Raw genomic sequence first — 27,900 nt, forward strand, 5'->3', positions numbered from 1 at the left:
TCTCACTTTCAGCAAAGTGCAGACTTCACTCATGTGTGCAGAGGAGGAAAGGAGAGAGGATGCTGAATCAGAGGACAATTATGGTGGATTTCTCGCCAGCTCTATGTACCAGGGCTCCAAAAGCGATTCAGCAGCTGATGAATAATTTGGCTAGTACAAGAAAGACATTCTATGCCCATGAGCCATGCTTCCTTGTGGGAATGTATTCTTTATCCTTTTTTAGTTTTAGCAGAATGTTTCAGCTGGCATCAAATTAATTCATAGTCTGAACTCACCCTTCTTCATAAAATCATCATAGCGGGATAAGGATCTCACTGTTAGCATATAAACAGTTTGCAGTGCATGTAGACATTTGATGTGGATGCAAACTCATTAAGAACTGGGTGGCTAGAGTTGCTATCAGTTGCTCATCTGACACCAGAAAGCTCTGTCTAAAGGCTACTATGATCCACAGACCAGTACAACTAGCTAAACTTGGCTAGTGAGGTTTTTGATATATAAATTTTCCTTAAAGAAGGAACTGCAGCTCCCCTGCATAGCCACTTTTGGGAACTGGGAGAGTTTCAAAAGCAGTTTGTTGACCAGGGACTGCTTAAAATAATAATAAAAAGAGTCTCACTGAGGAAACTGAAGTCCTTGGGCACAAGTAACAGCTATCTGGATTGTGGCCACGATCAAATGAAGGCAACCCAAAGCAGCAGATGAATCCATCACAACAGGGATCTTGTTTTGAAGACTAATACGTCAAGCACTGCAGAAGAAAATGCCAGGAAATGTGAGACAGAAGCATTGTTTCTAAAGAGAGTACTTTTAGAGGCTTCTACATGACATTACAAACTGTTTATAAAACTATATTAGCTGTGAGATCCTTAGAGGGTCATCACAAGGGAATGTTTGCTTTTTAAATAGACAAGAGTCTATTTCTTTGCAGAGAGAAAAAACCCATAAGCATCCATATGGAAAAATCATATGCTTGCATGTATGAAAAAAACACCCTCCTCCCTCCTTTTGCCCTTCCATGTACCTCTTAATTTCTTCTCCATCTGCTTCTCTGCAACTGACTTCGACTCTGACTGAAAATAAGAGGACATCTAGATCATCATGAAGCTGATCTGCTGTTTAATAACCAACCTAGATTCACACAAACATGAGGCCGAATTCAAACACTAGAATAATCCTCACCACTATCCATAAAATCCATGGTTTTCTGTTATCTTGAGAAAATTCTTAGCAGGCAGAATTTGACCCCCGCCCCCCAGTGACACCCACCAGATACATCAACAGGAAGGGTAAAGGTAAAAGGTAATGGGCTACCAGCCGATGGTGGACTTTGCAGGCCTCAGCCAGCCAGCCAATTCCATCTTACATATTTGCTTTTGTTAGGGCTATCCAGCTCTGCCACAATGTTTCAGCAATGTGCAGACCCTGCCCTAAGCAAAGTAACTTACAGGATGTTGCCCCGAAAGGGTGCAGGGGGACATCCTCCTTCTCTGCTTCTCAGTAAGGCCAGCTCCCCCCCCATGAAGATAGCAATCCCAAGAGCCATTACTGCACCACTGGCGGGACTGAAGCAAACTAGGAATCATAAGGAACTTTGCTCTTCATAGCACAGCTCTGTCCTGCTTCAAGCTGCTCTTAAGAAGATTGTGTTAGTTCCTTGAAAGGAGAAGCACGTCTGAAGAAAAGAAAGCAACCATACTGATTACTGAAGGTTAACACCGGCAAATTAAGAATAAGAAACTCCTTAAACAGTATTAGTTGGAGAGAAACAAATCTGAAGGGAGGGTAGCAGCTCCTGAAGTCTCAGTTTTGAATGCCAGGTACCGCAGTATGAACAACATTACACACACACAAAACAGAAAGCCACCACTATTGTTTCATGTTTTCCTACTTCACTGAGCTTATGACCACATTAGCATGGGAATACTACATTTTCTAAATTACTTTCCATCTGGCAAACATTGATTCCTCCACCCCAATGTTTCAATTTGAGCTGCAATTAATATATGTAGCACTTTCCTTTAAGTAACATCAACAGCTTATGCAACACCTGATCTTGCCAAAACATCAGCAAAAGTTGCTCATCAGCAAAACACCAGCATGCACAGCTATGTGAATCTATTTGTTACTCAACAAAGCCAGCAGAGGGTGCACAAAATACTAGCCCCTGCATGTACAGACTGAAAAAAATAACAACTGCTTACACACCACATCACTTCTCATTTTCTGATAAGCAATGTAAATTACTGCTAGATGAATTACATCCAATCACAGCTCTTCATAGAATCCACAGAGGAAAAGAACCCATTGAACTGACCCGCTGCAGGGGAACGAAGAAAAAGAGAGATTGTTGCTTATAATTCTATTTTTAAAAACTTTAGAGAGATAACGGATGTCCTGTGGCAATAAGGGCTTGCTAAATACCCACACAGCCAGAACGGAATTTTCCTGTCTTACTGCTTTAAGTGAATCCAAGTACATAAAATGGAGGGGACCTGGAATTTAAACTTCAATAGCAAAAATTAAAAACGTTAAAAAAAAGTAAACCAATAGCTTTTAAAAGGCTGCTTAATTTCATTAGCTAGAACTATTGAGGGAAATCTTACTCTCAGACAGGGCCATAACTAGAGGTGCTTTAAATTGGTGGTTTTTGCAATGTGGAATGAATCTCTACAACAAAGAAAATGTGCAAGCACAGTAAGTACAGTGTGACAGAAGTTTATATTTTCTGTGAGTGCGTGGATCAAAAGGCCGCATTCAATACCAGCTCTCCAGATTCTCCCTTGACACCCCATAGTTGCCTTTGACTAGACTTAACCGTTCAGAGGTCCTTTGCCTTTTTTACTTGTAGCAAAAGAGAGGCTTCCACCATACATCTTAAGTTATGATGTATACAAGCGCTTCCTATATTGTGTTCTTCTGTATTGTGGGAGAAGCTGAAGTTCAAATGGCAAGATGGAGAAGTGTGCTTTCTGATCACTTGCTCCCCCCTCCCCAACAAGCCTATTTATGGCGTGCCTGCAGCAATTCTGAGTCACAATGCCATGTCTGAGGGAGGCAGAAAACAAGCAGCCACAGAATGATTAGAGGAGGAAGCAGAACAGGAGATAAAGGGAAGTGTGGGTGTGACGATTCTAGGAGAACAGAGGAGGATTCTGGGAGCCCACTTCTCTGGGCTGTTCACTTTTGTGTCTCAAGAAAGCACCCAGTTGCCTCCTATGTCAAACAACTCAGCAGGGAACATAGGGGAGTTTTTCCTGCACCTGAGTTTGTCTCCAGAACTCATACTGGCAAAGTCAGCTGTGTGCAAGAGACAGTAACACAATAGTGAAATCTACAGTTATTGTAGAGGAATGGTTTTAGGGTTCCGTGACAAGTCAGACCAGAAGGGGAAATGGTGCTGGTTACATGTTTCCTAGCTTGAATTTTGCCATGCCCACCTCCACAGATTTTGTAGAATGTTTCAATTAAAATAAAAGTGTTGCTTTAAAAAGATGAATGCTACTTTTTCTTCTCTCCAGAAATATGACAGGAGGCAGGTTTTGAATAAGCAAGCAGAGCGTACGCCTTTCTGAGCAGCCCAAAGTAGAAGACTGGAGAGCTGCAATGGCTTAGATTTAGAAGGAAGGGAGAAGCAAGTTGTGTACAGGTACCAAGACTCTATGAATACTGATTTCCTCTCACCCAAAATTTCTGTTCCTGCTATATTTGGAAATGCATTTGGTGGAAAAATGTAGGTAAAAATGGCAAGTCAAATATACAATTGTCAGCAATTCCGGCCAGCTGTAGCTTTATGAGAAATGTACTATGTGAACAAGGAATCAGGTCTTCATTGTGTGTGTGTGTGTGTGTGTGTGTGTGTGTATGAGAGAGAGAGAGAGAGAGAGAGAATGTGTCTACCAACATATTAGCATGTATGTTTTTGAATAACAGTGGGTCAAAAGGAGACATACATATTTAAAAAGAGGTTTGCTTTGGAATATCAAATTGTGGCTCAATCTATTGGTCTGTAATTTTGATCAGACAGAGTTTGCTTGGAATAATGTGCATCAAGACTGGTCCAACCATTTTGCCTGATAAAGAGCAGTTTAAGCATCAATTGAGGGTTCACAGATTACTTAATGAAATATTGTAGCCTCATTGCACTAAATTGTAATTATAATTTACTAGAGATATAAGACAGGATCTGATCTGTCAGCAAATCCACTGGTCACCATACCCACTAGCTGCTGCAGCTTTCAAACAGATGTGTTTACAAGCCCCAGATGCACTGAATCATTACCCTAAAAGCCATGTGGGGATTTTGCTGGTCCTCATGACAATTGCTGCTGGTCCAATAGATAAAACAGGAGAAGCTGCACAGATGACATGACAGCAGTAGTGTCAAACAGGGCACAACAGCATGTCAAACCCCTATGTCAGGAAATTTCTTCCTTTGAGGTACTTCCTGTTCCTGTCCAACACTTGTGTTGGAACTGTGGTTGCTGGAGAAACTGATATCTGGAAGCACCAACTGTGCCACTAATCTTTCCGTAGAGGATTCTGTTACTGAGCCTCACATAATATATATGTTGAAACAGATAGAAAAGTTATGAAAAGTAACAAAAATCTTACAGTAGTACTGAAAAGAGGATCTAAGAATTCAAAAGTGTAGTGAAACCAGTCAATTCTAACAATTACCATAGGAGATGGCATTTTCCATTTGAAATTCAGAGTCTAGTATATTTGAATCAAATAGGGCCAGACTAGATCTCAGCACATAGATATGAATGTGTACACTTATTCTGTCCTTTGGGCCTAACCTCTCACTCCTCCAGCTGGCAGATCCAGGGACTGCTGCACTGGGGGAAAGAGAAGGAACAGTTTGTCACATCAGATGGAAACAACTGCTTTAGTTTTCAGACATTTTCTGTCCTCCTAAAAATCAACTGAGAAACTAACTTAAATGCCAATTTTACAATCCATTCTGTTTGTGTTCTGCTCAGCATCACCTCAGAGAGTCTTTAAAAAGCCTTCTTTTTCTAAACCTTCTTTTTGAAATGGCCTGTTTTTCAGAAGTATACTATATTTATTAATGAACTATTACTATAAGGTAAGCACACTGCACTGGACGTAAAGAGCAAGACTCAGCTGAATGCAATATGTCCAGTCTTCTACGCACACCTTGCTGAAATGAATGTAAGTTGTTCAAAAACAGTTTTCTGTGGAGGAAGCATTCCTGGAGGTTGGTTCCCAAATATATTTATAAGAATTTCGACAGGCATTCCCTGAACACATACAAGGCCCAGTTATCATTATTGCTGTCTAGATGTTTTCTTTTAGCGTAGGGAAAAAACCTCTTACAAGGGGAAAAAGCTGCTGTTTGATTATAGGAAGGCAGCCTGAGCCCAAGTCACATGCAACTGGCTGTCGCTGCAGGGTAAGCTATCTGGTTCTCCTCTTCCGCTATGTTTGGCATAGAAAAGCCCAAGCAGTGACATATTTCAGATTTGCCCTTCTTCCCCTTTCCAGTTTTCCACTTTTCTTCTGGGAGAAAAACTATGGGACATATGTCATCTCCTGTCCTTTACTCCAGGTTATTGTGAGCCAACTCACTGAATCTCCCAAAGTGGATCTTAAGTTTCCAAAAGGATGGCTAGTGTGAAACCAAAAAGGACCTTTCACCTGCTCCACTGGCTTGGAGCTTTGGGTGCCTAGCATTGACCTGTCCTGGCCTCTGGCCTCTGACCCCTCCTTCTGACCCTGCTGGATTATTCCTGCTGCGCTTTCTCCAAGACAAGGCCCCTCGGCAGTGGCTTTAGTGTCAGGGGCAATTGTGAGACCAAATAAGAAAATATCTCCTAATGACTTGCTATTGTTGAGGGGCGTAATCAATACTCTGGGCGCCAAGCCAAAGTGGCAGAGGAGAGGATCTTTAACCCTATGTATGCTGAAGTCTGCTGGGTGGGGGAAGAGAGCTATGGCAGATAAAAGAGAGGGTGAATCCACATCTCAACATTGTTCCAAGATGCAGGATAATTCACATTGGTGATTCTGCCAGTCTGGATGTGAATGCTAACGTGTTGCATGAAGGTGCCCATCTTGCTTTCTGACAAAAATACATACTGTGCATTATATCTTGTCAAGAATCATGTCCCTGGCATGGCATTTTGGATCTGCCTGTGTATCTCAACATAAGGTGGTTTCCTTTGACCTGTAATATTGAGTTGAGGGGCCCCAAAGCTGAGCTCACTGGCTGTTGCTGTTTTTAATGTACCTTCTCCAGTAAGTTAGGGTAGCAAAAAAAGCAAGTGTGTAACATTTTCTCAAGAATCTACAGGTAGCTTGGGATTAACTAAAAAAAAATCTCCCTTTAGTTACCTTTAAAGTACATTTTCCCTCAGTTTCTACTTTGATGTTATTTGTGCTAGGTAAAAATCAGTGGAAAACCGTTTTACTTTGAGGCAACTTTACCTAGCACTTCAGATACTATGAATACTATAAACGCTACATAAATTATAATTGAACAAAACAGTAAGATGTAAAGTCAGCTGGATTCCTTCTTAAATTTATTACTTTTCTTTATTATTTTTTAAAATAAAAAACAAATATTCTAAAATAAAGCATGTTTACCAAAATATAGGAACTGCTGCAAAATAAGAAATACTGAAAGCAAAACAAGGCAGTTGATAAGTTTGGTCACAGGGTTATTAGAGCGCTATATTTGGGGGGGGGGGTGTGTGTGAGAGTGAGAGAGAGAGAGAGAGGGAGAGAGGGAGAGACAGACAGACAGACAGACAGACAGTGCCTACCAGCACCTTAGCATGTCTTTTTTTGGACAAGAGTGGGTACAAGATGAGGCTGATTCTTTAAAAAGAGGTTTGCATTGGAATCTCAAATCATGGCTCACCAATTTGCTAGAACAGGGCTAGAGGTCAGGGTCTGAAATTTTAAAGTTTCAAGCTATCTGAATTAACCTGAGGTAATTATTTCACAAGAATGAGGTACAAATTTATTCATTTGGTTCTGCTGCTTATCAAAATCTGGGAATGCTCATATCTAGGATTTTATTGAAGGCAAAGCAATAGAGCCACAAAGGGGAGGTAGAAAAAGAAAAGAAAAAAAGACAAGAAGATGATTACATTTCATCTTATGGTGGTATCTTTGGTCTCAAATCACCACCTAGTCTTACAAAACTCGTAACTTCCTGGTATGGATGAAGCAATCCTAAAATGGGAACTATGAGAACAGCATTCTAGCTATAGATAGAATAAAGGCAATATATCACAGACTGTTTGAGAGTATCTCCTTGCTCAATCTAGGTTTTTGCAAAGCAAAGTGTCCTTCCTTTCAACTTGCAGAGCTAAAACTAACATGCCGAAGAGCAGGATCAAGAGGCGTGCTGGCTGTAGGCATGGGGTCCAAAGCACATGTAGGTTAGGAGAGAAGCACCAGAGCTAAATGCTGCCCACAAACCCATTCCTGCATGAAAGCAGAGGGAGTTCAAAGTCTTTTATTACTCCCCTCCCAAAAAATCATATCTGTATTTTTACTTACAGAGTGATGGATGTACTTTTTGTTGAAATTGGGTCAAAGCATTTTACCTTCTCCTGTGTTTAGAACTATTTGCTGTGTCAATTTGTGCATATATATATATATATATATATATATATATATACACACACACACACATATATATATATATATCATGTACATCCTCTGAGCTGGGGGCTGAAGTCATAAACTGACTTTGGCTCAAACCACTTTGGCAGAGTTCTTCTTTACATGAACAGAGGAAGCGTTCTGCACTGCCTTGAGGACACCAAGCGATTTCTTCCTGTGCTGCTGTAAGTTGCCAAGAAGTCCCATTCTGCATAACTACAGAAGCAAAGAGATGCCCTGTAACCTTCCTCACACCATGATGATATTATATGGCAGAATCCATGGTTTTCTCCATGAGAAGGCTGCAGTGTTGCCGAGTCCTGTGACAGCAGAAACACGATTCATTGATTTTTTTTTCCTTATTAGAGACATTAAGGGTGGAGAACCCCCAGGACTTTTTACCTTGTCCAGGAGACTTCCACCAGCCAAGCCACTAGGCCTCCCTGGACACACCCCTCCCTGACCTTGCTCCACGCCTTCCTTGAGTGTGTTTGTGGCTGGAATGTGCTCCTAAATTGTGATACTGCCTCTTGCTTGTCGGGATGGAGAAAAGAAAGATGTGGGTGTTATAACCTTTCACTTTGCATGGCTGGAATATAACCTTCTGTACAATGTTAAGAGTCACATGCACTGATCCATGCACTTTCCCCCTCTGGCCTCACCCCTGGATACATGCTTAGGAATCCGTCTTGATGTGTATGTTTAAGGCCTTCCCTTCCCACAAACCTACACACATTTCCCTGAACACAGTTCCTAGGAGAAAACAAGAGTTTAGAGAAAGGCTGACGGACACACACACACACATACACACAAAGGCCACAAAAGAGTTGCCACATTTTGAAGCTTTCAAGCCAGTGGAATAAACAAAGTGGTGTACTGCTCTGCGAGGCGGCCTGGACATAAATAAGATAAAAGTAGCAGGGCTGTTTAACATGTCAGTGCAATATCTCCACTCATTTCCTCACAAGCTGTGCCCAGATTCCAACTGTTTATTGTGTATTGTTCATGGTCTGAAGCATCACTTAGGCGAGAGTTTCTGAGCTTTTAAAGTCAGCAGCCAGATGGGTGGGGTATAAATAAATTATTATTATTATTATTAAACAATTAAAAGAAAAATATTAAGATTGAATTATGTTTCTTCTTTACTATTCTTTTCAGCTAGGAAGGAAACAGCAAATTTGAACAAATCTGAGCCATTTAATGGCCCCAGCTGAAGACAGGCTGTTCCAGCACTGCTGACCTTGGCTGTAAACTCCAGTCTCCTGTCACCTCCATTAGTGCATTCTATATCTGGCCTCCTGCCCTCTTAGCCTTGAACAAGCTACATATGCTTCTAACAGTCCTGAGTGAGGGGCTCAGGTTACATGCCGGAGAACCAGCAGCTGATCAGTGCTCCTCACAGTCCAAGGAATAGTGGAGAATGAGCTTTGCCATTGTTCCCTCATTCTATTCCTGAATCCATTGTTTGTAATGCAATATCACATCCATGGCACTAGAGGAAAAGCAGATTTAATTCCTCAAAGGGCGTTACGCTCCATGAACCTTCCTCGTGATAGTATGGCTCGATGCAGAAAACAAAGTCATAGTACAAGCAAATCTTTCTGACCTAGCTCTCTCTTTCTCCCAGCACTCATGTAAATAGGAAGAGTCACTCTTCCAAGAGGCTATACCTGGCTTGTTCACTGAGGCCCAAGGCCTTCTGGAATTGTAAACTCTGAGGGCTTCTCCAGATGATCAGAACCCTATGTGACCAATTAACAAAGTTTACTCTCAAGTTGACCTATTTTATATACAGTGGTACCTCGGTTTAAGAACAGCCCTGTTTACGAACTATTCGGTTTACAAATTGCAAAACTGGAAGTAGTGCCCCGGTTTGCAAACTTTACCTCAGTCTAAGAACAGAAGCCGAACAGTGGAAGGGCACCGGTGGCGGGAGGCCTCATTAGGGAAAGCGCGCCTCAGTTTAAGAATGGTTTCGGTTTAAGAACGGACTTCTGGAACGGATTAAGTTTGTAAACCGAGGTACCACTGTATTCACTATCTCTCCCCACTCCCTACCCTGCCAGTAGCTTACAATCTATTAGACTGACAAAGGGAAATCGGAGAGGTATCTCTTCTGGCATTCACCACTGTTTTTTCCTCTCTCTCTCTCGGCTAATGAGTACAGTGGTACCTCGGGTTAAGAACTTAATTCGTTCTGGAGGTCTGTTCTTAACCTGAAACTGTTCTTAACCTGAAGCACCACTTTAGCTAATGGGGCCTCCTGCTGCCGCCGCGCCGCCAGAGCACGATTTCTGTTTTCATCCTGAAGCAAAGTTCTTAACTTGAGGTAATATTTCTGGGTTAGCGGAGTCTGTAACCTGAAGCGTATGTAACCCAAGGTACCACTGTATATCCCAAACAGGAATGGATATCAGTGAGTATGTTTTCAGCATCTATACCAAACTTCCCCAACCTGGTGCCCTCCATATGTTTTGGATTACAAATCCCACCAGCCGCAGCCTGCACATACTGTTGACCGCAGCATGGTTTAGTGATATGAGGATGAACCTCAGCAAGCCTGAGCAAAGGTGCTGGGTCTCTGTGCCTTTCCTTCCTCCCGTGCATCAGGGATTAGGCGACCTGCCAAGATTACTTAAGTTTCAATGCATCTCATCTTAGCCTTACAAAGAAACCAGAAATCCCGATTTGAAACAAAGTCTAACGAATTTCATAATAAACCAACTTCAAACTGTGAACCATGAAGCCAACTTTTCAGAGTTTGTTTTCAACTGGGATTCCCAATTTGTATGTAGTACTAAACAAATATTCAGGACTGAAAATAATCACAAAAGTTCTGCTTCCAGCCATGCAGGAGAATAGTGTGCAACACTCTGATCAGGCTCACTGAGGATTCTCTGAATAGTGCTAAACCGTGAGTTAGTATTATGTGTGAAACAGCCCATTAAGATTCTGGGATCCACACCTTACTCCCTCTCTGCCCCCTTAACCCTCTGTTTTATTGTTCTGTAAAAACACCTACTACAACCATTAAGAAAAACAGTAATAAGGCAGAATAAAATAAAAACCATTAAGAAAAACAGTAACAACAGTAACAACCACACCCCACTTAGCTATTCCTTTGCATTGGGATATTACACTATTGGTGTTAAAGTATATAAAAGGGTGGAAAAGCAAACAAACCAATGTTTGTGTTCACTCTTTTTTTTATTTAGCAAAATTTATATATTGTTTATAATAAAACCTCTAAGCAGTCTAGTTGGTCCAGTTCAATCACATAATTAAACAGAGAGAGATACTTGGCAGCAAAATAAAACCTAATGCAAAGGTAACTTGAGCCTTATATCTGCCACATTCTCAGCATCTACAGAAAGTTCATCTGAATGCTATTCAAGTTTTAATTAGGGAACTCAAGCAAAAATTTAATTGGACCTATCTGAAATATAACACAGTGCTGTCTGATGCCCTATAGCTTTGCTTTTTCTATCCCCTACGCTTTCTTTGATGGTTACTTTCTCTGTTCTATGAATGTGTATTTGCCTCCCTTTCCCTGTAGCGGCCTTGGTTTGTTATTGTGGGGTCAGTAAGGAGTGCATATATGTGCATGCTAATTACTTGAGTGGCATGTGATTGATGGCTTGCTAACTCTGGTTTGTTTTGTATAGCAATATTCTGACTTCCTTCCATCTAGACGTAGCTATTTTGAGATGACAAAACAATGGAATTATTACAAAAATACTGAATGTGAGCTTTTTTTTGTTTTACATAAGAGAGAGGTTGGTGATGGTGGTTTGAAAGCCAGGTCACAGCAACACTCACCCTGTGCTTGAATGAGTTTCATATGCTCTCCAGTTTCAATGAAGAACTGAGGCTCTAATGCTACAGGAGCTCTTGCTTTCTTTGGCAAGAGTAGCCTGGGCGCAGCATGCTCATGTGGGAAGCTGTAAACTGGGGTCAGAGAAAAATGCTGGCCCTGGACAGACATTGGCAGTTGCTGTTACAAGCAAGAGCTGGTCACCTTCAGCACTGAACAGATGTGAAAAATTCACTCCACCCTTTAAAAAAAAAAACCAAAAAAATCTACCTCAAAACTATTTTTGCTGGATTTACACTTATCAAATATCACGTCTCCAAACCCAAGGATTTATGTAGGATGATTTCCAAAAACACACAAATTTCTAACACAAGATCAAACCTACCCTCCAAGGCAGACAGAATTTCCGGCCTTTTTGCATAACACTCCTAAATCCTACCCCTTCTCTCTCAAGGAAAATACAAGTAAAAGGCATGGTTCAGGGTAATATTATAAAAACCCACAAGCCTTCGCCCACATGTGTACTCACTAGTTGTAAGGCAGAAATTTGGAGTTATATGAAACTTAGCAGTTGGACAATTTAGGTAGCCAAAAACTACAACACAAGCATTGGGAGCCGAGATGGGAGTGGGCCAACTTAAAGTTTCTCCGAAATGCCTTATCCAATGAGCTAGAGGGAATCTCCCAGTCCTTCCTGAGGTCTAAAATGGTGGAGTAGGAATCTCTGGTGGGAAACAGTTCATTGAGTATTCCGCATCACTATGAATGGACCACAGTGGGCAACTCAAGCGTCTTGAAGGGAGACAATGAAAAAAGGAAGTTCAGTAACTACCACCCTTTCCAGAGCTATTTCCATCTACAGGGTTTGTGCAGTTTATAGTTTAGAAAGCATTTTAGGATGTGCAAGTAAATGACATACACAGTAATACCACTTAATATCATATATTCTTACTCTGGGACTGTGTCATTCAGTACTGATGAATTTTCTGTCTGGTAGGGGGTTTGGGGATTTAGAGATCAGATAACACAATAATGAAAACACAGTTCTCTGCACAGAAGAATCCAAGAGGTTGCATAAAGCAATGTTCCCCCTCTCTCTTTGGGGCTTGCAGCAACAGAGGACCCAAGCCCTCCAATCCAATGTTTTTCCTTTCTCTTCAGGAGCCTGTGATGTATGGAAATTTGGGGCTCTGATTCTTTCAGCTCCAGCAGGCGGTAAAGAAGCTAGAGGAAAAATGAAGGGAGAAATCTGCAGATGAAAGTCTGAGGCTGTGTTTTCCTTTCCAAAGTGCTGCTATGTTCCCATAAGCTTGTGGCTTCCTGCATCCTGCTGCAGTATTAAAAAAGATCCTTTCTATGATATCTTAAGAGGCAAATGTCCAGTACTAACAGGACGCCTTTTGTTCTCTTCATTTCTAAGTGGACTTTAACCCAGTTACTACAGAGTGAGTCACTGTATAAACAAATAAAACAAAAGCTCTTCTGTTTTGTCCCCCTGGACAGGTCAGGGACACATTAGGCTCTGCTCTGACCCTCTTTGCCTCATAGAAGCAATAACTAGGGATGGCATCACTAAACAAGAAACATGCTTAATTGCTGTTCTTTTATAGATACATTTTTTAAAAAAAAACAACAACAACACCTAAATGTATCCCTACTAATTTCACCATTGTTGATATTTCAACAGAGTTAGGTTTTTATTAAACCAACTAACATGGGATAAAGTTACTCAAACAAAATGCACAATATTAGGAGATGGAAAAATTTGTCTACATTGAATTTGAGTATGGAAAAACTTGCCCAGCAAATGTTGCAACAGATCTGTCACAGAACTGTCAGTTAAAACTGAACCCAAAATTAGAAAATTGAGCTATTTTGCTAGGGAAAAAATGCTGGCTCAGAATGGATAGGGGTTGAAAAAACTGGAGATGGAAAAGAGCCCTTTTTCGCTGCAAGCTAAAGGAAGACAAGTCAAAAGGGTGCTTTAATAAGAACCCAGGGAATACTGTGGGCTCCCTGTCTCCATCCTACTTGATAAAAATGCCTATTAAGGCTGATATTCTAAGCTATTCCACCTGGAGTATGCCTCATGGACAGGACATGTATGCATATGATTGGGCTGCAGAAAGGGTGGGGAAATGGATCTGGCTGGTGGGCCCGATCACTATGTCCTTCATAGGCCAAATCCAACTGGTGGGTGTGGCTGCCCATTTGTCAGTCACCTGGATGTCAGCTGACCCTTTTGTGTGTTCACTGTGTGAAATCAAATCATCCAGGTAAATGCACAACCCGCAAAATGATTTTCAAAGCCCTCCACAAGACCCAGCAGTCACAGGTTTTGCAATGCCCTTGCACAGTGAGAAACAGGATACTGATCTGGATGAAATTTTGGTCTGATTCAGGAGAGCTCTCCTTCTGTTCTACCAATTTCAATACTACTCTGAATGATGCATAACATTATAACACAACATGGTATGTGTTGCTCTGGTGCAGCTGATGGTGCAGCCCACCTACAGCCCTTCGTGATGATGTCACAGCAAGGCTTACGAACAGGCTGCTGATTATTCCTTTCCTATGAACTGTGGCCCTTGATCTTTGTGTTGAAAATACTGTGTACTAGCCAGAAGCTGATGTTGAAATTCCAAATCCCTTGCTCGGTCCTGTTCAGTCAGAGACTGGTTGAATTAGAGATTCCATTCAGAAATGAATACATGCAAGCAGGATGCTTTACATTCATCACATGCTCAAGTGTGACACCCCCTCCCCCAGTTAATAAACATATTAGCAGGCATTTTGGAAACTTGTTGGCTTTGGGGGGGGTTGGAAAAGTCTGGCAACAGATTCGTCTGGAGCGAAGCTTATCAGACAAACTTGCCGCTAATTTTAGAGCTATACTTTATTTTCGTCAAGACATCTGGCCAAGCCTGGTTACACCAATGGATTATTATTTCCCCTATGTGAGGCCTGGAGAAAAGGGATAGCCTTTTTACAACTATTAATTGGACAACGAATGGCGGTGTAACTGTAAAGGCCCATAACAAGAATAACCCCTTTGTATGCCTGGCTTGTTTCCCACATTTCAAAGGCTACTAAGCAGCAGCATCTTTGCCCCTGGGTTACGGAGAAGGGACAGCCTTGTGCTTATTATGGTGGCTTTCCCTAATGATCTGAAACATTTTAAAAAATGCACACAGGGATGTGCATGTTTAGAGCTTCTGCGGCCACAAGGTCAAACACATTTAAAAAACAAAACAAAAAACCACTACCGAAAAGTTTGGCCCTACAGTACTGAGGGAGATCCATTTGTCCAGTGTTCCCTCAACCCATCCCCCCACTGCAGTATGAGGCCCTGCTTTTCAACACAATTAAGCAGAGGGCCAATAGGATTTGTGCCACCCTTTCTTCCACTTGGCTTCACTGCTGAGAAACAGCCTTGGTCGGCAGGGAGGTGGGAGTGCTGTCTGAATAGCCTCTAAGCATTCATTATCTGGCTCCTAATTACACGGCCGACATACTGTTGCCTCTGCCTACGTGGGAACATTGCATCACATTAATCAGCAGGGGGATATGCCAAGATGAAAGGGCCTCCTTGTATATGCTCTTTGCTGTGGAAAGCGGGGATGAGGGTCGGGGGGGGGGGGAGAAGGAGCTTTATCAAGTCCCTGGGCAGAGAAAACACAGCAGGTGAACTGCAGCTCCATCCCTAGCCCAATTCAGAACCTCAGCTTGAGTTCGCCATATTCCCATACTGGCCTCCAAAAGTAATTCACAAACCTACTTTTAGTGAATGTGCGCTGCCAAGGTTATGGGACCAATAGTCCCAGAGGCCTCTGGAGAAAAGTTAAAGTACAGGCGCCAATAAGCCAGGCTCCTCACGCCACCCCTACAGAGTGGCTGAGCCTTCCTTCTGAGTCAGAGTGGAGTTGACTCTTCAATTCTTTACTACACAAGAACCATGAGAGGAGACATTCATCAACTGTGAATGCACCTGTGTAGCATGAATGAAAGAATAATAAAAAGCCCGGCTGCACCATCTTGCTTGCTTCCCTATTATTAGCAAATTTTCCAAGGTTTAAGGTGGCTTGAGTTAATAACTTAAAGCAAAACTTAAATAATACAGAAAACACAGGTTTCTCGGCACCAGAAACACCCAAATGGACTAACCAGCCAAACCAAAAGCTAGACAGAAGAAATGTAGGTTTGCTGTTTTGTTTTTAATTATTTACTTGTTTTTGTCCTGTATTGTATTCTGTGAACTGCCCTGAGATCTTACAAAGAAGGGCGGTAGATAAATCTAATAAATAAAAAATAAATAAAACAAATCTTGTCCCGCAGCCTGTTCTCACAGTGGACCAGCCCATGAGGAGCCAGCAAGCAGGACCTGAGCACTACAGGGGTCTCCCCACATGTGCTCCCCAGCACCTGGTACTCAGAGGCATGCCACCTCTGGTTTTAGAGTTAATATATAGCCATCATGACCAGTAGACATTGGTATCTCCCATGAATGTGTTTAAACTGCTTTTAAAGCATGCTTTTCTTGTAAACTTTTGAAGCATACAGTGGTACCTCTGGATGTGAACAGGGATCCGTTCCGGAGCCCCGTTTGCATCCTGAAGCGAACGCAACCCGCGTCTGGGCTTGCGCGGGTAGCGATTTGCTGCTTCCACGCATGCGCTTGACATCATTTTGACCGTCTGCGCATGCGCAAGCAGCAAAACCCGGAAGTAATGGGTCGTCGCAGCGCACAACCCGAAAATACTTATCCCGAAGCTACTTCAACCCGAGATATGACTGTACTTTGCTCTTCCCCTAGCATGTTCTCCTTTGCTCACCTAAAAAGCCCCAAACATTGATACTTTTCCTCAAACTAGAGTTGTTCTAAGACCTTGATCCCTTTTTCTGTACCGAAACATGCTCAACAAAAGTATTACTTGGCTAACAATACCTACTCCCAGTGCATAGCAGCCTTGAGCTTCGGCAGTTTGAAATTAGATCCCGGATATCTCTTTATGACATTTATATTCCACCTTTCTTTCAGGGACCTCAGTGTGAAATATTTATACACACACACACACACAGACATTACAAACAGCTTCAGGAGGAGGAGATTCAGAATAGAAATGGCATGCTGGAAGCAGTGAAGTGCCCCTCCTGCTACCACTTCTCTGCTATCAATACCACCGCCTGCAACTGTTTTTCATGGGGAAGGCATCAAGTCTCCAACACACACATGTACACGAAACATGAACTTAACCCCGCACCGATGAACAGTGTATGTTCCCCCCATATTTGAAAAAGTTGGGGATTATTGGGGGGGGGGGGGGAATCTATGTAACCCAAAAGTTCTACAGTAAAGCACAAAAAACAAATGGCAAGAAACTCCGATAAGTTATTGCTACAAAACCCTCCAGATAAAAGTTCTACTTGAGAAGAGATACCATTTAGTAAGTTTATTTCTAAGCATATTTGTTAAAACATGTGGAGTTTCCTTTTGCTGAGGAGTGAAACCATTGGTCCATCTAGCCACTGCAAGCTGTTTTCCATGGTCTCATGCAGAAATTCTATCACCTGCTACGTGAGCCTTTTAATTGTGTGACGGGTGAACAACCTGTGGCCATTTAGATAGTGTTAGACTATAATTCCCAGCATCCCTCATCACAGACCATGCTGGCTGAGGTTGATGAGAGTTGGAATTCATCACATCTCGAGAGTCTCATCCCTATTTTAATGGGTGATGCCAGTGATTGAAGAGGAGCTCTTCTGTGTGCAAAGCATATGCTTCACCACTGACCTTTCCATCGTCTACAGCAGAGTAGATCCCCCACCCCTGCTCTAGAGTCCTTCCAGCAATAACCGCACAGAACATTGCCTGTCATCCCATATGCTATTTAAAAAGGGCTCTGACAGCTAGCTCTTCATTACAGGTTAGATCCCCCAGTCTGTTCAAATCCCATCACTATTTATATGTTAATACTGTTCTCTCATAAGCAGTAAGATTTTTTAGCACAGGGAAGAAAACTAAATCATATAAATGAAATGTCAGCCAAGGAAGCAAATACACAAACTAGTGTGAGCCAAAATCCTTTAGCAAGCAAGTCAAGGTTCTGGACCCCAGGGAGCTGGGAGAATTCATCTTCAAGAGTGAAAACTCAAGAAGACCTTTGGTATGATGTCTCTGTAAAAATAAAGTTTCGTGTTCTTTGGCTTCTCTGCTTATGTGCTGTTTCGGTGTTATTGGAGACAATGTTCTTGGACTAGACCTCATAGCTTGGCATCTTCTGCTGGATCCCAGATATGGAACTATCCACATAGCAGTCTGGTCTAAAAGATTCAAGCAAGGACTAGGAAACTAGAAATGCCTGAGTTCTAGTTCTGGCTCTCAGCTGTTTGGGTACTCTGTTCTTCACACTCTTCCCCAGTAATGGGAATAATACTGTGCAGGCAGAAAACTGGATAATAAGCTGTGCTTGTAACGTGCATTTAAAATGTGGTAATGGAGTTCTGAAGCTTGATTTCATTTCATCAAGCTGAACAAACTATTGGCTGTACTGCAGTTGTTCCTCATTCTGAGAACATGGAATGCTTCCTCAAACAGTAATATCTTGATTCCTAGTGAAATGTGCCAAGTTTACTCTGACAAAACTAAAAAGCTGGGCCATTTGGAATTCCACAGCCAAATTCATATTTGCAAAGAGAAATTTGCCTTGGAGAAGTGGTGGTGGGGAGATTCTGTGGTGGAAGAACCACCACTTCTTCAGCCCTGCTGTTTGGTCTGGCAGGGCAGAAAGTAGGGATTCAGCTCTCCTAATTTTCTGTCCTTTCCTGTCCTTAAAAAAATCCCCTTCCATTGACACCAATAAGGGGAGGGGAATAATCCAGCTCCAGGCTGGCATAGGTTTTTTTGCCTTTTTCAGGAGCTGTTGGGGGAATGAAGGGGCTTTAAATCCAATGCATCCCATTTTTGCCTCCACCACCCTGAAAAGCATCGCCAACATAAGAGCAACAGTGGTGAAGCTTTCCATGGTCATACTAGGATGCCTTCACCCACAGAGAGGGCACTCTATCCTTAGCTGCCCTGTGAGGGAGCAGGATTGTTCCCTAAATGTGCCTAATTTTCAACAAACGGTTAGAATTTTAATTCAGGCTGAAACTGAGTTTAGGGATACTTTTATATGTGACACTGAAATGCTCCATTCCTGTCTGCCACTTTTACATGAGGAAGTGTTTGAAATATGACTACCTGAAAATTCTAGAAGTTACCAATCCAGCGAGAAGATTTACAGTTTATAGCTGGTAAAATAATAGAAGCCACAACATATATCACATATCTCTTCTCACTTCAGCCTGGGAAAATCTGAATTGAACTATGTTCTGACAATAATAAAATTATCCTAGCTCTCCTTTGGGAGACAAACACATTCCAGGTTTGTGGGAATTCTGAAAGTCTGGGACCATAATAATGGGAAAAGCTTAATTCCATAGTAGGCTTCCCCAGAGTTGGGTCCATTGCAGAAGGAACAATATCTAAGCAGTAAGCCCCTTGCAGTACTTGTCCATTTTCGTGTACTAAAGGCATCAAGCATTAATCCTTGGGAAATAGGTATGGATTCAGATACTATTCTAAAACACTGCATCAGGATCAGCATTTGAAGAGTTTAGAATGTTCTTTTCTAATCTTTAAATATGTATGTGTATGTATACATTTCTCTCTCTCCCCATGGATAGTTGCTGCAGTTTGCTTAATTCTGATGCCCCCTTTTCAAGTTGTTACAAATTGTGGCAGCCACACCAACAAGCAACAATTCATTCAACTGATGTTTACTTAAAATTCTGGACAGGTTGAAAGTCCAGATGTGCATGTGGGCCATGCTGCAATGTTCATGTTTACAATTTGTTATGCACCCAGAGAATGCACCAATTTAGTTTATATTTACTGATGATTGATGCCTAACCAGAATTGTCTTAAACTAGTTTATCTCCTATTGAAGAGCAGAAGACTGACTAAATCATATGGAAACAATTATTTTCTGGATGCAGTATGAAACCTCATATTCTATACTGACATGTTAATAAATAAAGATCAGTCTTGGCTTGAAAGGCTAAGAAATGCAAACTACATAAGAGGATACCTTTTATTGGACTTATTTATTTCTTGCCATTATTTGAACAAGGAGATTAATTTATATTGGATAAAGACTACCTTTATATGCATGCTCTACTACACTTCTGCATTTAATATCTAGTAATTAAAATCAGTTTAAGAGATAAAAAACTAGGTAAGAGGATAGAGTTTGTTGGTCAAATGGCATGCAAGCTCTTGAATGAACAGAACTGAAAGCTAGCACATTCCTCCTCCATTGGAAACTCAACCAACAAACTTTACCTGCTTTTTAATATGATTTTAATTACTTTTAAATAACTGCAGAGGTGTAGTACAGCAAATGCGGCCCTCCAAGTAACTCTATCTGGCCCTTGGAACCCTCTCCAAGGTCATGCCTCCTCCCCCCAGTCTATGTGCTGATGGAGACATAATGGGCCAAGATCCCCCATTGCTGGTCAAGTAATCAAGAGGGCACAGTGGGTCTGGCTGCTCCCTTCTCCTAATCTCTCTCCCCTCTTGCCTGTAGAGTCCATCATCCACTTTAACCATAATTAAGCATTATTTCAAAACTGATATGAAACATGATGAATGCTAGGATTAGTTCACTTTCAACCAGAGACTTCACACTCAGGCTTTATGTCCTTGTTAAAAGCAAAACCTGTAAGGATAACCATGGTTGTTTGAAATAACTGTACCATGGCTAAGGCGAGGATGAAGAATTTGGGCCTGACAGGGAAAGACTGGGGGAAGAAACCAACAGGAGCTTGGATTATTCCCTGCAAGATGGGTGAAGAATTGGAAGTGTTACATGCACAGCTAGGAGTGAGATTGTTTACGTCTGCTTTTAGGAATATCAGTTGAATAAAAATGTGGACAATCTATGAGAGAATATTCCTGAACTTCTGAGTATACATATTTAATATGTGTGTGTTATGGGGGTGGGGTGTTTCTGTTGTGTATATATCCGCACAATCCAGAGAGACTATGTGGATCCACTTCATAGGGATATGTCTGCCAGAACATTAATAAGGAAAGGGCAGGAATGTAATCTTACATAATTCATTGCTGCTGAGAAAGGAGAGAGGGTGAATGGAAAAAACAGTTCATAAAGATGCCAGTGGTCTCTAAGCAGAAACAGCTGTTGAAGTCTCTCTTTTTTTAAAAAAAAAAAAGAGGTCAAGCCTTCAGCAAAGCCAGCAACAGGAAAGCCTGCAGTTGATCATTTCTACCTTCATCTACGCTATGGGCTGTGACCCTTGGGATCAATATAGCTGCTGATGCAATAATTTACAAAATGCATTGAATTCATTTTCTGAAGGTGGGATGAAGGCACAAGATTGGGGATTCAATAGTTGGTAAAAACATAGTAGTGTATTCAGAGATAGTTGTAAAAGTGCTAAAAGCAGAGGGAATAAACAGTAAAAACCCCCCACTAATCTACTCCAGGGATATCCAACAGGTCGATCGTGATCTGCTGGTAGATCCCTACGATGTTTTTGTTGATCGCAGTCGATCGCTGGCCCCCTTCCAGCCGCTCGCCCCGCCCTCCACTGTTGGAGAACAGAAGACGGAGTTTACAAACTGAGGTTGTTTACCCCCCCGTGATCCTTGTGTGAGTTGCTGTTTCTCTTTCTCCTCAAAATACTTTTAAAATGCTGCGTTCCCTCTCCCTAAAATAAGCAAAGCAACTTCAGCCTCCTGAACCCCCTCTCTAAAAATCCCTCAACAACTGTGACCTGAACCCCAATAAAACGTGGCTTTTCCCCAAACCCCTAAAAAACAGGGATAGATCACTGCTAGTTTTTAATTCTGTGAGTAGATCGCAGTCTCTAGGAAGTTGGCCGCCCCTGATCTACTCCATCCTAGAGCTGTCCTTTCCAGTGTTCTATCCAGTCTAATGTTAGATGTGTTAAATGAGAGTGTTTTCTCCATTTTCCCTGGGACACTGCATTAGCTGCAGGATCTCCCTTTGCTTTCTCCATGGTGGCTCTCCCTCTGTAATATTTAATTCTGTATAATGTTCTCTGTTACCTGTCTAGACATCAATGTTCCTTCCATACAAGCCTCCTTCCTCTGAAGGAAGCTCTTCTCAACCCTGCCTCCAGAAAGGCACCAGTCTTCCCCCATGCTTCAGGACTGCTCTCATTTTTTTAAGTTCCATTCTTCCTTTGCCCTATTTGAACATATGAAAAGCCATACACATTTTTTTAAAGTTTTGAAATGCAGCCTGAGGGGTAGATTCATAACACCACAGGAGTCAACAATGCCCATCCTCCGTAACTGGAGTTTCCCTGTTTGAAATTTATCATTCTCAGTAATAATAAAAAATACTCTGTGGCTTTACCTACCTGTGAGCAACTGTCAACTATTGCAGTCCACAAGACCATTCCACTTTATTATTTTTAAATTTTGCTGCCTCAATTTTCATTTTTTATTTTGATGCTGTTTTAGATCTGCAAGCCAGCAGCCTCAAAGCTCAGTTGGCACTGGGCCACCTTCACTGAAATTCCTTCCCAAACATTTGATTTTTTATTTGGATCGGTTATTTTAAGCAGGAAAAAGGCGTCACTAAATGCTAATTGAATATTCATTGCTAATACTGTCTCCAAACTGACATGTACTCTTTGAATATTTCTCAGTCTGATTACTATGGACCCATATGATGATTTCTTGGCCAAGAACTGTTTCGCTTTACGATCTCTCTTGAGACTTGGATGATTATGACTTGGCTTTAGTTCCAGAGCCATTATAATAGACAAGACCCAGCCTTTCCATGCACTGACAGGAAGGCATGACACTGTCAGCAACTTACAGTTTCTTGATGACATTTCATTTCCTCCATGGGCACACAATTTGCCTTTCAGGCATAGCATAACATTGAAGTGCAAGAACAAACAAGAACCTGTGTGCATCGTGTCATTTCTATCACAACCTTTCAACTGGTCCCAACAAGTGGGCTAAAAAGTTTAATCAATTTGGATGCATGAAGTCCCTTTTCTACTATTAGTGCTTTTTTGTTAACACAAGAAGCAGTAAAACCACTGGTTAACGTTTAAGGAAACTTTTTAACTCGGTCAAAGCTTCTAGAAAATAAATGGAGGCCCCTCTGACATTTTATCTCTCGGATGACAGATTAAAAATAGTCCTATAGATCAAAGGCACAATGCATTCTTTCTTAATTCTTGTCAAACTTTGCATCAGTCTAGTCTCTGAAGGAAGGAAGGTTGCAATGTCTTGTTAGGTCAGTCATTAAAATCAAGGAACCAGAGTCACCAGAGACCATAAACCAGGGAGAGATTCTGCCATCCATCAGAGAGTATGACTTCTGACCCCTTTAATTCCTTTTCACTCCCCTCCTCACTCCTGTTACCATAAAGGGAGAGCCACTCTGGTTTATGTATAATATCCTGCCATAACAACTAGTAAAAAGCACAGCTCTATGTTGGCACTGATCCTGCCTTTGTCTGGCTGCATTCATTGTCCATGGGAACATAAACCAGATTAAAAGGGTTTTTAGAGTATAGCAAGTCACAGAGCTTAAGAACTGTTCTGATTCAGGATAAATTGGGTTTCCTGAAGTGGCCTTTTTTTCTAAATAATCTGCAATGAAGACAATTAAAGTTACACACAGAAAATCTAGCAAATCAAAATTCAGGTTCCTTTAACTTTCTTTAGCAAATACCTTGATATGTACAGAGAGAGCAAATACACTTGTCAACTCAAAGTACCACACATGTTCATCTGTATGGAAGGGGACACTTTGACTGCTTATGAAGAAGCCAGATGGGAGCTTGTCTGAACTTTTCACTTTAAAACATTCAGGAAAGGGTTTGCAAAGGAGCCTACATTCCCATAGTGTGACCTCAATACAAACGTAATAGAATTGGTAAACTTGGCTGTATGAATAGGTCACAAGCGTTATTTTATTGTGCTCAGTATTTTTTGTATGAATTGAAGAGGAGTGGAAGAGAGGGCATTTTCAGGGTGTTTAGACGGTGCTCCCCACTTTACGCAATTTCACTTATGCATGTGGGGGCCAGGGACGTAACTCCTGCATAAGTGGGGAGTGCCTGTATTTTGTTTTCAATACTGTTCCCTGAGAAGCTAGTTTCCTATCTCTTACCTTGAACCTTCCCAAGGTGCAAGGAAAAACAAGTCAATTGAGTCCCAGGCTTTGAAGGGGAGGGGGGAGCGGAAGAACACAAATTTTGAAGAAGGCTGACAACTACACTCACCATACATATCCTCCTTGTCTCCCTTCAGCACTCCCCAGTTCACACCCACACCCACCCACCCACACACACACACACACCAAAGGTACCATGAAACTTAAAACTAGGCTGGGCTGAGCCACTATTGCTTTTCACTTCATCTTAAGAAGGAAACCAAAGCTGCTAAGTCAGAGAATGGATCACTTCCAAGAACCTCAGGAAGGAAGACTTATCAAATGACCCCATCCCAGTGCTGGCTTTTTTGTTTCTGGTGGGGATCTCAGTAAATATCTGGAAGTTATCTGGAAGATGCCTGGAAGAGAGAAGCAAGATAATTTGGGGGCCCATACAGCACATGGTTTCCGTGGCCTGCTTTTCATTAGTCCTGCTTTGCAGCCACTCATCTCCTGCAAATCTCATCACACTCTGGCAAAGCACCCACAGCATGTTAATCTTTTCATTTAATAGCAAAGCTGCTGTAATCTTTCTTCCTTTTTCCTTCTTAAAGGGCAGACAGTAATAATAATAATAGTAATCAGGCCAAAAAGACCACAGTCCTGCTCCTCTTACTGCTCTCTCCTCCCCAGCTCTTTTTCAAATCTAATACTTGATGCATTCCCATGGTTGACCTGTGCGTGCACACTTATTCTGGTTGATAACTACCAGCTGCAATAGGAAGCTTGTGCTGTGTGCAGTGTTTAAGGGAAGGGTATATCTGGGAAGGGAGGGGGGGGAGAGAAACAGTGTGCCCTTCTGAAAACATCTATGCCTTTCAGGAGAATGAAGCTGTCTCTCATGGACAAAACAGAAAACATATTCCAGATACCTAGGTCTAAAACTCTTGCTTTCAGCTCTGCCATTATGGGCTTCAAAGGAGTCACATGGAGCAATGTTGGCCTTTTATCTTGAGAAAGCTGTTTGCCTCATTACTAAGAATGAGGAGAGATCACCCCCCGCCCCCATGTTGAAGGTTTGACCAGCCTGAGACACAGATCTCAAACTCCAAAGAAGAGTGATTTTGGTACAGTGGATTCTTTGTCTTTTATTAGCAAGAATCTTAAAAATGTCCCCACTGTATTATCAAACTGGCACAACCTTTGGTGCATACTATTGCTGCTGAAACATTACTGAAATTGCTCTGCATAGTGGCTTCCTGTGTATAGGTCATATACAGGCCCTTCTACACACCTTTTGCCAAATACCATGAGTGTTTTATTTATTGCTACTTAATTACATTACTTAAAATGTGGAGCAGTAGTAATTTTACTCAGCAAAATTTATATACTGCTTGATTATTTAAAAAGTCATAAACCAAAAATCCTCTCTGGTTTACAATATATTAAAAAAAACACATTAAAACTATTGATTAAAACTGGTATTAAAATATTCAAAAGATTATTAAAATCAACAATAACTAAAAGGAACACATGTAGCTTCTACATGTCTAGAAAGGCTTGCTTAAACAAAAATGTTTTAAAGAGGTACCAAAAAGAGCACAGCCAAGGTGCCTGCCTGATGACATCCAAAGTGCAGGTGCTGCCACACTAAAAATAATCATAGGATTGGACTTCCGGTCGGCGCCAGCGTTTAATGGCGGTCCGAGCCTCGAGCTCCGAGGCAGGACTGCTTCGCTAGTTCGGGTCTTACCCGCTACGGCGAGCGGGGGACCCTTAAAATCGCAGGCGCGGAGCCTGTGAACAAAGGAGATTCGGTGGGCACCTTTTGCGCCCCCCGGTACTGTGAAGGAGCCTTTTTAAAGGCTTCTGAGCGGCATCGGGGCAAGCGCGGTGCTGAGAGTCGTCACCCAGCTAGCGGAGTGAAGCCGTGTCGCCATGAACGGAGAGCGCCGATTCCTTCCTGTAACTGAAAATTGACTACAACACCCGTGAGTAAGACTGAGAGATTGACGGGACACTAAAACTAGAAATTTGGCTGAAAACGGGAAAGGCATAAACTAAGGAAGTCTGCCTCCCCGGAGCTGCATGAGAAACAAAGCAACGAAAAACTAAGCTGCATTTGAAGGGAAAAATTTTTCTTTTTTTTTAAGCTGTCAAACTGACATCGGACTTAAACTTCCCCCCCGACAGGCAGGAGAAGGGGGGAAGGGATTGGGACATTGTTAACCTGCTGGAAAATTACTGGGAAAATAAGACCTTCCACTGCCAAACCCCCCAGGTCGGGCTGCCTAAACAAGACACCGGGATGTGAACTGTCATTTTAAACTTTTTAAAGTGGGGGTTTGTTTGTAACAAAGTTACTGGACTTTAGATTACCCTGCTGCACCTTGGCTACATTGAAAGACAGAGAGTTTACAGTTTGGACATTGGAAATTACTGGCTACTGTTATACTTTCTTGCTCCTTTGTTTTTCCTTGCCATTTGGATACAATTGAATGCTCCCTCTAGAGGGTTTCAAGTGAAATTGTTGCATTGAAAAAGTAACAGTGGGATTTTCCACTTGGAAACTATTTTTGTGAGAACGACCTTGAGGATATGAGTGGCCCAACAGAAGAGATAGTAACAAGGCTTAAAGCAAAACAATCTCAGAAGAAAAGGGGTTCAATATCAGGAACTGCACCAGCTGCACAGGAAAAAGCAGCAACAGCTTCTATGGATCCTATGACACAGGCACTCCTTAAAATAAATCAATCTCTGGAAGCACTGACAAAGCTGTCGACAGAGAACTCCAAAAAATTGACAGAGTTGACAGCAAGACTAGATGTTAATACAGCCAGCGTAACGTCTAATACAGATTCCATAAATAGATTAATTCAGGAGAGCTCTGAAACACGAAAGATTGCAGAAAGTGCAAAAAATACTGCTGAGGAGACAAGGGAAAAGTTTGGGCCTATCATTAAAAAAGTGAATGAGCATGATGCAGCCCTCTCTTTACTGGAACTTCAGAGGAAAGAGAAAAACCTAAAACTAAGACTGGTTCCTGAAGGGGAAGGGGACAACCTTGTGGAATTCCTTACAGAGAACTTTATATCTTTCTGGCAAGAGGAATGGGCCGAAGAAGACGAATTTGAGATAACAACAGCCTTTCGACTGGGCAGGAGACAGGACAAGAAACCAAGGGATTGTCTAATTACACTGAGATCAAAGGAAGAAAGAGATAAAATACTGAACCTACATTATCAAAAGTCATTGCTGATCCAAAACAGTCAAATACAGATCTTTAAAGACATTCCCAAGTACATCTTAGAGGTGAGAACCCTCTACAAAAATTTAGCTGACCTGCTGAAGAAAAATACTATACCATTCAGATGGGAGTTCCCACAAGGATTGTCCTTTAACTTTAAAGGAAGGAAGATCAAAATAAAAACAATTCAGGACAAAGAACAGTTTCTGGAGAGATACGTGGAGGACCTGCAGAAAGGAACTGTAGAGGAGAAAGAACCACCTGACATAGCAAATCTATCATTTGGACTTTTACCACCACCATCGGAGGAAGAACAGAAGCTTGGAGCAGTTGGAGGAACAGGTACTTAAACACAAAATGTCTCTGCAACTTCTTAGCTGGAATTGTAACGGCTTGAACCTTCCTCGGAAAAGACGACAAGTTTTTCACATTTTGAAGAGAGAACAATTAGATTTAATATGTCTGCAAGAAACCCATATTGCCAGGATACACAGGAAATTATTGATAAATAAGAGGCTTGGTCAAGAATTTATCTCATCAGACAAAGTGAAGAAAAGAGGTGTGGTGATCTATGCAAAGGAAAAATTGGCTCCAAAATTGATATTTAAAGATGAACAAGGAAGATACCTGGCAACTGAAGTACAAATTCAAGGAGAAAAGATTTTGATTGTTGGAGTATATGCCCCAAATGAGGGGAAGGCTGAATTCTTCAAGAAGCTGCATGAGACACTAGTTGACTTTATAGACTATAAAATCGTAATGATGGGAGATATGAATGGAGTTGTCTCAACAAACATGGATAAAGCACAGAGACAAGTGATTTCAAAAGAAGGGAGACTACCAAAGATTTTTTTTGAAATGACTGAAACTATGGACTTGATTGACATCTGGAGAACAAGGAATCCTCTAGAGAGAGAGGGAACTTTCTTCTCTGAGGCAAAAATGACATGGACAAGAATAGACCAAATTTGGATTTCTAGTAGTCTGGCGTC

At 41.7% G+C, this 27,900-nt stretch overlaps 1 protein-coding gene and 1 long non-coding RNA gene across 2 annotated transcripts in view; one reads left to right on the forward strand and one right to left on the reverse strand.

The window, feature by feature from the left end:
- LOC307226738 overlaps positions 1–9,799 on the forward strand; it is a 142,408-nt gene extending 132,609 nt beyond the window's left edge. Inside the window, exon 7 of the long non-coding RNA XR_013843557.1 lies at positions 8,800–9,799. This is a non-coding gene — a long non-coding RNA (uncharacterized lncRNA). The remainder of the gene's footprint in view (positions 1–8,799) is intronic.
- The window catches only part of RAD51B (RAD51 paralog B), a 336,350-nt gene that overhangs the window by 63,093 nt on the left and 245,357 nt on the right, over positions 1–27,900 (reverse strand).

Source organism: Podarcis cretensis (assembly GCF_951804945.1).
Source record: "Podarcis cretensis genome assembly, chromosome: 1".
Taxonomy (NCBI): domain Eukaryota; kingdom Metazoa; phylum Chordata; class Lepidosauria; order Squamata; family Lacertidae; genus Podarcis; species Podarcis cretensis.